A 13,021-nucleotide genomic window follows, 5' to 3' on the forward strand; every position below is an offset into this window, starting at 1 on the left:
CCGCTCTTGTAATCTTCAAAACTACTCGTCAGATTCGCTTGAAATTCAGCCGGATCAGGGGAGGGTCAGTATCCTTATGAAAATCACAAAATATACTTCTCGGTCACAGAAAGTGAAGATACAAGGTTGTTAATAGTGGTGCACTCTAACGGACTAATATTCAATATACATAATGTATTTAAATGAAAACAAAACTCATTGTTTTATAAAAAAAAAAGAAAAAAACTAATAGTGTCGAGCTCTAACGGATGTATAATAATAATCTATATAAATCTATAAAACTTAATATGAATGTTAATAATAGCGCAGAACTGGTAGAACCCCAGCTTGCAATAAATAATAGTACAATTTATAAAATAAATTGAGACTGAACATCTGTTCTTACTTTTTTTTTATGTTGGAAATTCCTACCATGTTCCTCATTTTTTTGTAAATACTACTTACTATTTACAATGGTGGTGCATAACATTTTTGGTGTTCATTGGGATATCAAATCAGTATTGTAATAGTAGTCGTTAGGTACCACTTTATAAGTCATTGTATATTAATTATGTGAAATGTTAAAACTATTAGGTAACTTATCATTTTACTGAGTCTTGGTGTGTGGACATCTGACCTCACATTATTTGTGTAGAATTTAAGAAATAATTTCCAAATTCAATTTGTTTAGGTAACTATTTAAAAATGTATCTTATAATAATGGTGATAGGGATCCGTCTTACAAAGGAACAACATAGCAAAAACTGTTTTGCGCGGGACAACTTTTATCTATATGTGTTTGTAGTAGTGGCTCCAACATTTCTGAACATATCGAGTAGAAAATTATCTATGCAACAGCGTGCCTGTATTTTAGATAACATAAATACAATAAAAGTTATTTGCTTCTGAACATTTTGTTTTTTGTTTTTTTCATTTGCTTATAAAAAATAATTGGAAAGTGTAATTAAAAAAAAAGCACGCTGTTGCACAGATAAAGTTCTTCTTTACGTGTTGAGAAAATTTGGTAATTCTACAACAAATATGGTGCGAGAAAAGTTGTTCCGTGCTAAGCAGTTTTTGCTATGTTGTACATTTGTGAGACGGAGACGGCACATGCGGGTGTGGCGTCCTCTTAATATTATAAACTTTTAAAAATTTAAAATGATGAAAAAATATACATATAAGTGCCTAATTGCTTTTTCATAATGCCTATAATATAATACATTATTATTGTATATTATATAAGATGGAAACGATAAGGTATAACATATTGGAATTGCTCTATACTATAACACCATACTATACTCAAATGCCCATGGGCGGATAGGTACTTTATTCTTTTTTACTAGGGCCACATATACCTAGCACCTATATATTGTATATAAAAAAAATTAGAGTCTTATCTTTGGTACATTTACTTAACAAATCTTGATCCGTTCTTTTTGATGTCTCACTTTCGAAATTTCGTTTCGACATAATTAATAATTATCATATATATTGTTTAATAAATTAAAACACAATTAGCAAAAAGCCACAGTTACAATAGCCAATAGGAAATGTAAAATGATAACACCTGATAAAATATTAAATAATACCATAGGTAGGGCCACGATGTATGTTTTATCTACATCGTGGGTAGGGCATAAAGTAAGAATAGGTTAATGATATTATTGTACTTGCTTACTTTATAGTTTATGCTGTTTAGTAATGTTGATGTAAGAGAAAATGATATTTTAGACATTCATATTAATATGCATTGTTTAAAAATAGAACAATTACGATTCAAAGATATGTATATAAACGTGGATAGTAGATTCATCATATTTAGCTATCATTAATCGAAAAATTAAGTATTATTATTATGGTTGTTTATTTTTGTTATTAGAACATCGATTATATTTATTTATATTTTTACATTTTACACATTATTTAGATTCAGCTCAATAGAAAATAGTACATACAACAAAATAGATATGTATTTAAACGGGTATCGATGAGTTTTTACAGAGTCCCCTAGGGCCTAGGCCCTAGTGGAGTATACAGATATTACAAAGAGGCATTAATACTGAACGACCGTCAGGGTTCTACAGTATTATTTCGCAAAGATTTTATTTGTAGTCTTGTACCGTTACATAAGTTCGGTTGTTAGAGTGCGTAAACGATTGTAACTGTAGTAACCAACCAACATATTTTTAAAATACATTTATAAAAATGAACAAAAATATAATGACTATAAATAGCTCAAAAGACAAAAAGAGTTAAAATGTTTTAAAAATTGTATCATGTATAGAAATATATATAAACTAAACATTTGGTGAAAATTTCAAGTTAGTTTTTCGTTTTTGAAAAAAATTGAATTAATTTGATTTTTTCGAAAATTGGTATTATAGTAACTATAGTTATTGTAACTTTGTATAATATACCTCTTACACTTGTTGAACAATTCAATTTTGTTACAATTCTATTATTCGAGATACTTTTGTGATGGTCGACCAAGCACAATCTGTTTTTCGCCGCCGCGGCGTTCGTAAGAACACGGTTAAAGCAAATGATAGTAATAAAACTAACGATGACTTGGAATCAGGATTGTTGTGTCCTTATCAACTAATATTTTTATTGGAAAGCACATTAGACGATACAAGATACATAGAAGTCTATAAAGAGGCAGTGGAGGGTATGCATGGCGTCGAAGACCAAGCCTGCAATGTGGTGGTTATAGACCATAATCGACTTGTTGAATCGTTAGATAACAGTTGCGTCGAGCAGGACGAACAGTATCGGTTACTACACGATAGAGCTAAAAGGTATTTACATAATAACAGTAGGGTGTCTACTAAGCTGATGGTGCTGCTTGTGCGTCAATTAATTATTATCAACCTAGAATCAATGCGTCAAAAGTGGAATTTCGACACCGAGCCGTATACATTTCAACCAGCTGTAGTGAATATAGTCTTAACCAATTTCATTGATTTGGAATTCATGACCGAATTCATCGCCAGTAAAATCAAAGTTGACGCAATTGTTAAGTTGAGCTGTGGAGAAATCGCTCAAACCCGGGAAAAGTTTGTCTCGAGGGCGTTTAGGGCCAAACAGTCCATGGCGAATAAAGTCATCCAAAAGTTTTGGCAGAATTTTCACGACGGGTTGAACACAGCTGAGGGGGCGTCAGTGTTCAAAACTGTGGTGGTCTATCAATACAAGTCGAAATACAACGCCGACTATGAACCGCCAAACGTCGAAAAAATGCTCGTAGCGGCCAGGCGATATGTGATGCGCGAAATGCACAGAGTACTTTTGTTCGTGTACAACGTGAGAGCCGAATACGAAAAGTATAAGCGAAACGACAACCCCGTGTGCGCCTTAAACGTAAACGACGATGTTTCGACTGTCCGGAATTACTATGAATCGTACACCAAACACTTGAAGGCGTATCCGGAAGACGCGATTGGATTGCCAACGATTTTGGACGCGATGGTGAAAGCTGCAATTGGCGGTGCCGTACAACCACCGGCAGAGAGATGGGTCGACGCATTTTTCGGCGAGCTGAGAGATGATAGCGACGACGGCTGTATGGTGTATCCAGCCTGCGTACAGTATGGAAACAAATGCGGTCTCGTCGAGAAGAAGCACGACTTGCGTCACACGGACTATTTTGATTCTGCCGTGAACGTGTTGAACGTCAGATGGAGAAAATCGTTGTGGGGTTTGCGTCCGTTGCCATCGTCAGACACTGAGGCTGAGCACGACTGCTTCATCGCGCACGTAAAAAAGGTATGCGAGCACCGTACCAGCAGTGACGACGTGGACGTGCAACTATGTGTACTGGCTCTGAACCGATTGCGGAGCAACTTGGACATATACAGGGGTGAACCCATTGGTTTGCCGGGATTGGAACGGACAAACGTCAAGTTTCGGCCAGAATTCATCGAGCCGGCCGGCTGTGCGACGATGGTGCAGATGTTGCAGAAAGAGTCAGAAAACTATAAGAGAATGAGTCACGCATATTTCGAACCGGAAGACGTGGTTGTGGTTGGATTTTACGATTGCCAAAAAGTCATGCAGACTCGCAAATCCTCTTTCAAATTCAATATGCCCCAACGACCCGTTTGCGCCAAAGACTATTTCGATCTGCATTACGGCAAGAGAATTCCAAACTGTTTTTACGCGATGGACACTGCTGCTGCAGCTGCAACTTCAGACTTGTCTTTGACGTATACGGAAGAAACGGAAGAAATCCGTTTTGAAGATGACGGTTTCTTGACAATCTCCAAAAGAAAATGGAGATTTGAACCCAGTACTGTTAGTCTGGTGTATAAATCCGGTAATTACAAAATTATCAAACACGTGAAATCGGTGGACGACGATCGTCATCGACGCGGAGGAGAGGACAGAGACAACGAAGATTGGCTAAGGGTTTACAACAATGACGCAGGTCTTGAGTACTATGTGGATAAGTCTCGAAAGAACGTCATCAGGTGTATCGGCAGAGTGTCAGGGGAGGGCCCTAGGGGCACGTGCACTGTTGAGATGATTTCATCGAACGACCCAGGTTATGGCATGCTGCAGCAGTCAAACCAGTCAAGGAGTGACGTCGATGGTGCCAAGGTTAACACTGTGGGAGTGGAAGTGTGCCGGCTTTACGGCAACGGGCGGGTGGTCGTCGAGTACCGGGACCGAACGAAAGTCACTTACAATTCGAATGGAAAAATCAATCGACCGTCGAAGTCTGCTCGAACACCGCCCTCGGAATCGTCGAAGAGCAGTACCAGTAAATCCAAGGCCTCGTCTCATACCGGTAACAGTACCGATAGCGTTCCCCCCAAAATCGAGATCTCTAAGAGCGTTAGGGTAAAGAGCCAGGCCCGAAAAAATACTAAAAGCGTAGTGGGGATGGGCAAGAGTCCGTCAAGAATGAGACGGAAAAAGTCGAACATCTCGTCTTCTAACACGAGCACTAACAACAAGAACAACGACCCACTTCAAGATCATCCGCTGATCAGGCGTTACCCCGACTACGTGGAACGATTTTCTGAGGACGGCTCCACGAGGACGGTGGAGTTCGTGGACGGGACATGCATCGTGGGTGCGACAAATGTCCGTCAATCATCGACGGTCACCGCTCCGTACGAGTACCTCCATCCCGCGTACCATCCCGTGATCGAAGACCAGGACGGAACGTTCAACGTGCCCGGTCTCTGCACGATTTCCCGTGGTTTAGCCGGCGGACCGGTTGGGCTACGGTTGACCGACGGGTTGGTGCGGATCGATGCTACCACCGACGCTGTGTACGTGTATCGGTCAGACGACGATGACGAAGAGCAGTTGACTGCCACTTTTGGCTGGGACGATTCGGAGTTTCTATTCGAAAAGCGCTTAAACGCCACCCGAGTGGTAACGGTACCACGGAAGCGGCGACTGGGCGATGATCTGGTCCTAGGCATGACCTGTACGAAGACGGCCATGACTGACGAGGCGTCGTCTGCATCTGAGTGTTTCGTCGTCAGACGAGGCATGTCGGGATTCAAGACGTTGGATGGCGAAGGATATGAGCGGTTCGCTAACAGCGTGCGCGGTCGCCAGCACACGGCCGTGCGTGAGAGCCCACGGGTGAGGAGCGTAACCGTCTTCGCGGCAGACGACCTCAATGTGGAAAAGCCGTTGACGATCGGTGTACCTGCCGTGGCGATCGTCGAAAATTTCGCGTGGCTGAGACCGTTTTTGGGAAAAGCCGCTGCCTCAGACGACGAACGCGTCCCGACCAAAGTGCAGTTGATATCTCGTTCGTTCCGCAAAGTTGACGTCGATTATGGCCCCGTAATCGAAGCTCTGAAGCTGCTGCGAGATACCAGTTCTGGTACCATGGCCACTATGGACGTCCTGCCCGGGAAACTACACATCCGCTTGTACGTCCCTGCTGTGAACGCATTGAGAAAGATGTACGCATCCGGGGATCCTCGTAATCGCGAATCGTCGTTATCGCGGCGTGATTCGGCAGCGGCGCACGACAAACGGTTGTCCGAGAAACTGTCCCACCTCAGACAAGAGTGGTGTGACGCGCTTGAGGCACGGTCGCTGATGAGACACAACCGGTTCATTCCGTTCTTCCACACTGATGATTTCGGCCCTTTGAGAAAGCATCTGAACGCCAACGGTCTGTGATATTTTGTGGAGTGATGTGTGGATAGACTGTGCTGCAAATTGCGGTGCCCCGTGAAAAATAGTTTAAATAAAATGTTTTGTTGAATTATACTTAGGTTTATTTTATATTACATGAAACATGAAGTTTGGTGAAATGAGCGTTTGTGATGTTGTTAACACTGATTCGGTGGCCCAACAATTTTGACAGTTGTTTCGACGGAGCCTTGCTGTCAATAGGAGCCAATGGCTGACCATAACTTTTGGAAGGTCACTAACCACTAGCCTTATTGATCTGGAGCATTGAGGATTTGTTATCAAAGAGAAAGAAAAGATGAAATTAAATTATATTATTTTTTAATTATATGCTGCACATTGGTTTAAACAGAAGATCATTTTAATTAGAGATATTTTAAGTTAGGGCTGAGAAAGCCGAATGGCATAAAATTAGGACTGCGATGATAATCGTGATGAGAATATATATACTGTATGCATTATAAACCATAAAAATATGGTATGAATATGATAATAATAATAAACTTAGAAAGGGGCACCGACGCGGTGACGCTCGTAGACGCCGATAATAATTCCGTGATTGGTCGTTCTAGAGTTCTAGATAACAGTCTAGTCGAGAAAAAGGAACTAGAGTGGCTTGAGTGTGTGTTCCATATATTATTATTTCGGGCAGCGGCTATTGTCTATGCTTGGGCCTTCTCGCTGATAACGGTGATTTTAGCTGCACTAAGGCATAATTAAATATATTTGAGATTTACTCGTATCATTTTGTTAATTTGCATCAGATGTCACTGAGTTTTTCTATCCAATGCCATTAAAGCTACCAACTCAATGGCGAGGCATATTCGCAGGCCAGAAAATATTCATTAGGTGGCCCATTGATATGTGGACCCCCTAATTCCCGACATTTTTTTGTATTATAAAAAGGTAGTCACTTATCACTTATCACTATTACTATCGTACTTATCTACTTATTACTTATCGGTACATCATTATTACAAATATAATATAACCTAATAAAATATGTTATGTTTTATATTTTATTTTCATCATTTTTTCATTAAGTGCAATTAAAAAAATATCATAAAATACATAAATAATTAAATGTATAAATAAAACAATTGCTTTTAATTAATTATAAATTATAATATTAACATTGAACATTCATAGGTACTATGAGGTAGTAATCAAGTTATATCTCTATGCAAGAGTTCGAATTAAGATAAACAAATTAAGTTTATTTGAATTCGTAGACAAGAGAAAGATAATTTTTGAGTGGTATGAATTAAATGTTGCCATATGATAATGTGCCGCACTGATTACTTTGGGTGGGCCAAAATGCCAGATACATTATGGGGTGCTTATGTAGTGGAGTTTATGCCGAATAAAAGAAAGAGACTTCATTTTATGTAGTAGTACCTGCTAACACATTCGCTTGGATATTCAGATAAAATGTATTGTTTTTTTTTCGGCTAAACTAAATAATTATAATAATTGTTTATTATTACACGTCGATACCCACCTGCCTAGAAGCATCTGTGGTTGTCGAGTTTGATTGTTACTTATTTTCAGCTAGCGACTATTTCTTACTAAAAAAGGTATAGGTACTTATACAATTTACACGTTTATTTTAATTAATAATAAATAATTATTTATAAACTTAATCGGACTAAATTTAAGCCCTTCTCTCAAGTGATGTCCTCTTTAATTTTAAAAAAAAAAACTGCATGAACATCCAATAAGTAGTTTTCTCGGTTAGCGCGGTCGTAGAAAACCCCTTACAATTGTATATAATAGCATAGATAAATATGGATTATCCTTTTGAAATAGCCTCACAAACTAATATTCTTCTGTATTATCTATAGATATAGATATAGCGAGGAATGTCTTATTTTATTAAATTTAAAAATAAAAAAAATAATTTTTAAAAATATTGTAGATAAGAATTTTTTTTGCCTGGTCAGAATACTCAAGTCGTTAATCGTTAATAACGGAAAATACAACAAAAGTTGAACGCAAATTTACAATCATTAATTTTTGAACTTCTGAAGTTCAAATTTTGACAAACTTCAAAAATTACGAAAAATTGGAAATTATTTTTTTTAGAGATTTATGAAAATGTTTCTATCAGAGATTTGAAAATTTAATATAAGTTGTCTCATAAGTTTTTCTTTCTTTTTTTAAAGAAAAGGGGTAATGTCAAAATAAAAATTACCGGTAAATCAAACTAAGTCAACTTATTATGAGCGTTTGAAGCTCTCGGAATTTGATTTTCAGACGCAAATTAATAAATTCTCATCGAACAATTTTATTATTTCGTTGTAAATCAAAAACAAATATCCGTAAAAGTAAGTGCTTGAAATTTTCACCAAATATTAATTTTATAATTTCCTATACATGATAACATTGAAAACATTTCCAAAATATTTAGACTCGTTTTAAGCTATTTTTTTTTTTTTAAATTTGAAATTCTTTTCATTTCTTTAAATGTCAGTCAAATTATATTCATTCAGTCAAAAAGCTTGCAAATTTAGTATAAGGTTCTTTAAAAGTTTGTATAACTGTAGTTGATAAATAATATTTAAGTGCTACAGTCGTAGATTTTTTTAAAAAGAATTTGAAGTTCAAATGTTTTGACATAATGATGTTAATTTCATCAAAACCTCTAAAATTTTCAAATTTGTTGCTGTTAAAAAAATATAAAATGTTCAATTTGTATACAGCTAATTAGCTTAAGATTGAAAACTTAAAAAAAAGGACTGCCACAAATAGTTCAAACTTACGAACAGTATTTGTGTAATTATACCATCACAATTAAAAAATTAAAAACCATACAAAATCCTAGATCCACCAGTGCTTACCAATGCTGAGTATGTGGCTATCAGGATATTATGTAACCACTTACCAGTATATTATTACGTCTTACATATTCTAGTAGATATAAAAAATTATAGATATAATAAATGTATAAAGCAACTCGATAGCCTCTCCACATTCCATCTTCCGAGCGACGAGTACTATAATCCTATACATATATCGGATGTATAATAGGTACGTCCATACTATAGCATAAAGCGTGAATTAAATTAAACTAATTAAAGACTAAAGATGTCTTCAGTAGAAATTAAAATAGTAAACAATAAAATCATAAATCAAAAAAATTAAAAACTTATGTACGTTTATTGACTGATGTGAATAAATTAAAATTAATCTAAATATTTTAAATATTTAATTGTGCTAAGTAAAAAAAAAACTTGCGTATAGTGTGTCGATCAGTAAAAATTGAGTGTTTATTTTTTTTTTAAATGTCAAGTCCTTACTATTAATATTTATGAAATTAAACTTATAGAATAATGTATGAAACATTCTGTGCTATAATTTGAAAATGTTTTACTAACAAAGCAAAAAAAATGTATAAAAAAAAAAGCAAAAAATGTATATAGACAGAACGGTCACCCATCCAGTTACGTAGCATAAAACCGCTGGCTGAGTCGCAGAAATCTTGGAAGAATCCCACGACCGCCAGAGGTTGTCCTTACGGTGATGGTTGGTACGAAAAATATGTCATTTAACTTACAATTTTATGTTCATAGTAACAAAATTATTTACACATCTATACCTACTTTTGTAATTTTAACGAATTTCGTATTTTTTCTTTAAACAATATATTATTATTATCATTTACACTGATTTTTTGTTTTATTTTTACAAGATTAAATTTAAATTTAATGAATATTTTTACATTTTACCCCTGACAAGATTCTATTGAACTTCAATAATAATATGTGTATTGTCTATACAAATAATGTGATAATATTTCTTGCAGATTTTTGACTTTCGTTAATAAACTAATAACTAGGTATTGGTTGTTAACATTTCATTACCATCTGTAGAGACGTGTAAATAGATATTAGTACCTATACCTATTATTTATAAATGTAGGTATAAGAGCATGACTAATTATCCATTTTTCTTGGGATTTTAATTTTTAATGGATAAGTATAAATAAAAATCAACTTATACATTTTTAATGTTTTAAAATTATTACATGAACATCTTAAGCGTTCTGCATTTTTGAGGAATCTTGTATCAATCAGTTTTTAATCCTATAGTAATTATCGCTAATCGTATCGCAATAGGTAGGTAGGTAGGTAGGTACCTACTGAAACTGTCTTCAACGTTTCTCCAAAAACTGTAATACCAAAGCTGTTTTGTTTACATTTTTATCACTTTTTTTTTTAAAGTAATGGATATTTTCTTTTTTTGACCACCCAAAGTTAAAAGGACCCACTAGAATACTAGATCCAAATTTTATAAGACTAAAATATTGGAAATTGGTAATTACACTCAACACGCTTGTCAAAACAAAATTATTAAATCAAAGAAAATCTATTTGCTTGTATTTAAAATCATTGTATGCATTGATATCAAGAGGACGTTATAGGTACTTGCATGTGTTCTATCCGTCTTACAAGTGCGTAAGGCACTCGGCGTAGTCGAAAAAAAAATGAATAAAATATATCAACAATAATCTCATTAAATATTGTAGGCGTGGCAAAACCAGAACAGCAGCCCAAGAATAGAATTACAAATTCGTGTGGATGTAGATGAGCGATATTGCATAAATTGTAATTCGAATTGACAAAAACACAAAGGTACTGAAAATCTACTCTAAACTGGATTTAATTTCACTATTACATTATACTATTATAAAACTTAAGCTATCAATACTTATCAGTTGCCATTTTACAAATGTTTTTACACCTGGCGTTTGAAATAAAGCTACACAGTATACACTTTTGTTATCACATGATTAGTTTTCTTAATTTCCTTATTTTATACATATATTTAAAATTATATACATTTTATAATATGGCAAAATATTTTCTAAACATACATTGGCTAAAAAATACAGATTATACTTGAACATAATTCCTAATATACCATACCGTAGTTGAGGGAAGTGCGACACAAACCCAAATAAATTGCATACGGATACTTCAAAACACCTCTTTCAAAATAATATATTACGAACCTAGGCTTTTCCCGACCAATACATTATCCTCTGAAAGCAAAATATGAATAGTGAAGCAATTTTTTTATAAGTCATCAACTGCGTGGTTATATGCCGGTTTTTACTGTGAGAATAGTACTGTTGGGTCAGAACACGTGTACGTGTAGCAAGAATTTGTTACTAAAAATCCCAGGTGGTCACCCATCGGATAACTAGTAACACCGGCCGGTGTGTACACTCAGAGCTTGGTCATGGTATAGATTATAGAAGATAACAAGTAGAGAAAGCTACTACACATTCCATTGTTCGCTGGATCCATACTTTTGTATCTTATAATTTCTGCTGGCAGGCCGTATCTGTTATCGCTGTATCAATCACCACTTTTAGCCATGATTATATAATTTATATATAATGTATAACTACGAGTATATAAATGTGAAATTAAAATTTTTGTACAGGGTTAACTCTGGAACTACTTATCAGATCTTCTTGATTTTTTTTTTAAACGAAAGAGTATATCACGGAGAAAGTTTCTATTGCAATAGTATTTATCGAAGTTAATAAACAATTGAGTTATCTATCAATTAAAGTAAACGCGTAAATTGTAAATCTATACCCTTTTTAGTAAAAAAATAGTAGCTGGTTGAAATTAAATAACAATCAAACTCGACAACCACAGATGCTCCCAGGCAGGTCGGTATCGACGTCCAATAATAAACAATTATTTTAATTATATAAAAAACCAATTATTAATTTGATCTGAATATCCAAGCGAATGTGTTACATTAGTTATTGGTAAAAAACTATTTTTCTTTTTGCAACTCCGAGTCTCCACCTATTATTATAAGTACCCTCCAAAATTGTCTACATGCGACAGCGGTCAGACGATGGAGATGATGACCAAATCAGAAAACTGTCGAATATTCATAACGCCATAGGTAAGTACCTACACTTAACAAACATATTAATAACGAAATCGGTACGGGATCAGCTAGTACAATATATGTATATATATTATATATAAATAATAATATAATAATATAGATTATATAAATTATTAAAACTGTGGTCTGCCAGCTTCGTTTGCTGATAAAATAGTTATATTCAGTGGTAAAGCTTGCTTTCTCTACTTGTTATCTTCTATAGTTCTATACCGTGGCGCGGTCGCAACTGAATGTAGACACCTGAAGGTAAAGCATATATATATATTATATTATAAAAAACTCTTATATTATATACCATGTAATACATGATGCATGTACATATATATAATACGAGGTCTTTAAATTTAATATATCATAAAACAAACTAAACCAAATACCATGACAGGTATCTGATAACTGGATTGAAATTTGTATGGTTGTAAATGAACTTCTATTTAAACACAATGACATAATATGACCATACCAAACACAATTTCCTAGAGGGCAATTTCAGCTGTTGTTCTTTACGTCAACTATGTCATGAGACTCGCAAAGAAAAATAAGAAGACACCAAAGAGGGCAATACAATATCAACGACAAAAATAGAAAATAAAAAAAGTTAGTTGTAATCCTTTTTTGAACATTATTTTTAAATAATTAAATATCTAATAACTACGTATTTTATCCTACAGGTACACATTTGTGGATTTTTATGGATAACTTTCAAATAAAATAACTATTGATGATTTGAACGAGATGGCCCCCATGGACCCCCCCTCTGAGCTTATTTCATATTATGTTGTGTACGTGTGTCATGTGAGTGTAATATTGTATTTGTGCGCAAGAGGGACATATGAATTAAATTATTTTTTCATACATTAACTAACCATACAACCATGTATGTTGTATTTATAGTAATTGTATACTGTAATATAAATAATAAATTTATTGCTAC

At 34.9% G+C, this 13,021-nt stretch overlaps 1 long non-coding RNA gene across 1 annotated transcript; it reads left to right on the forward strand.

The window, feature by feature from the left end:
* Positions 1 to 9,370: 9,370 nt before the first annotated feature.
* On the forward strand, positions 9,371 to 12,905 carry LOC111026883. Its single transcript, XR_002603744.1, has 3 exons — positions 9,371 to 9,679; positions 12,581 to 12,684; positions 12,759 to 12,905. It is a non-coding gene; the product is annotated as an uncharacterized LOC111026883 (long non-coding RNA).
* The last annotated feature ends 116 nt before the right edge of the window (positions 12,906 to 13,021 follow it).

This window comes from Myzus persicae, unplaced genomic scaffold (genome assembly GCF_001856785.1).
Source record: "Myzus persicae strain clone G006 unplaced genomic scaffold, MPER_G0061.0, whole genome shotgun sequence".
Lineage (NCBI taxonomy): Eukaryota > Metazoa > Arthropoda > Insecta > Hemiptera > Aphididae > Myzus > Myzus persicae.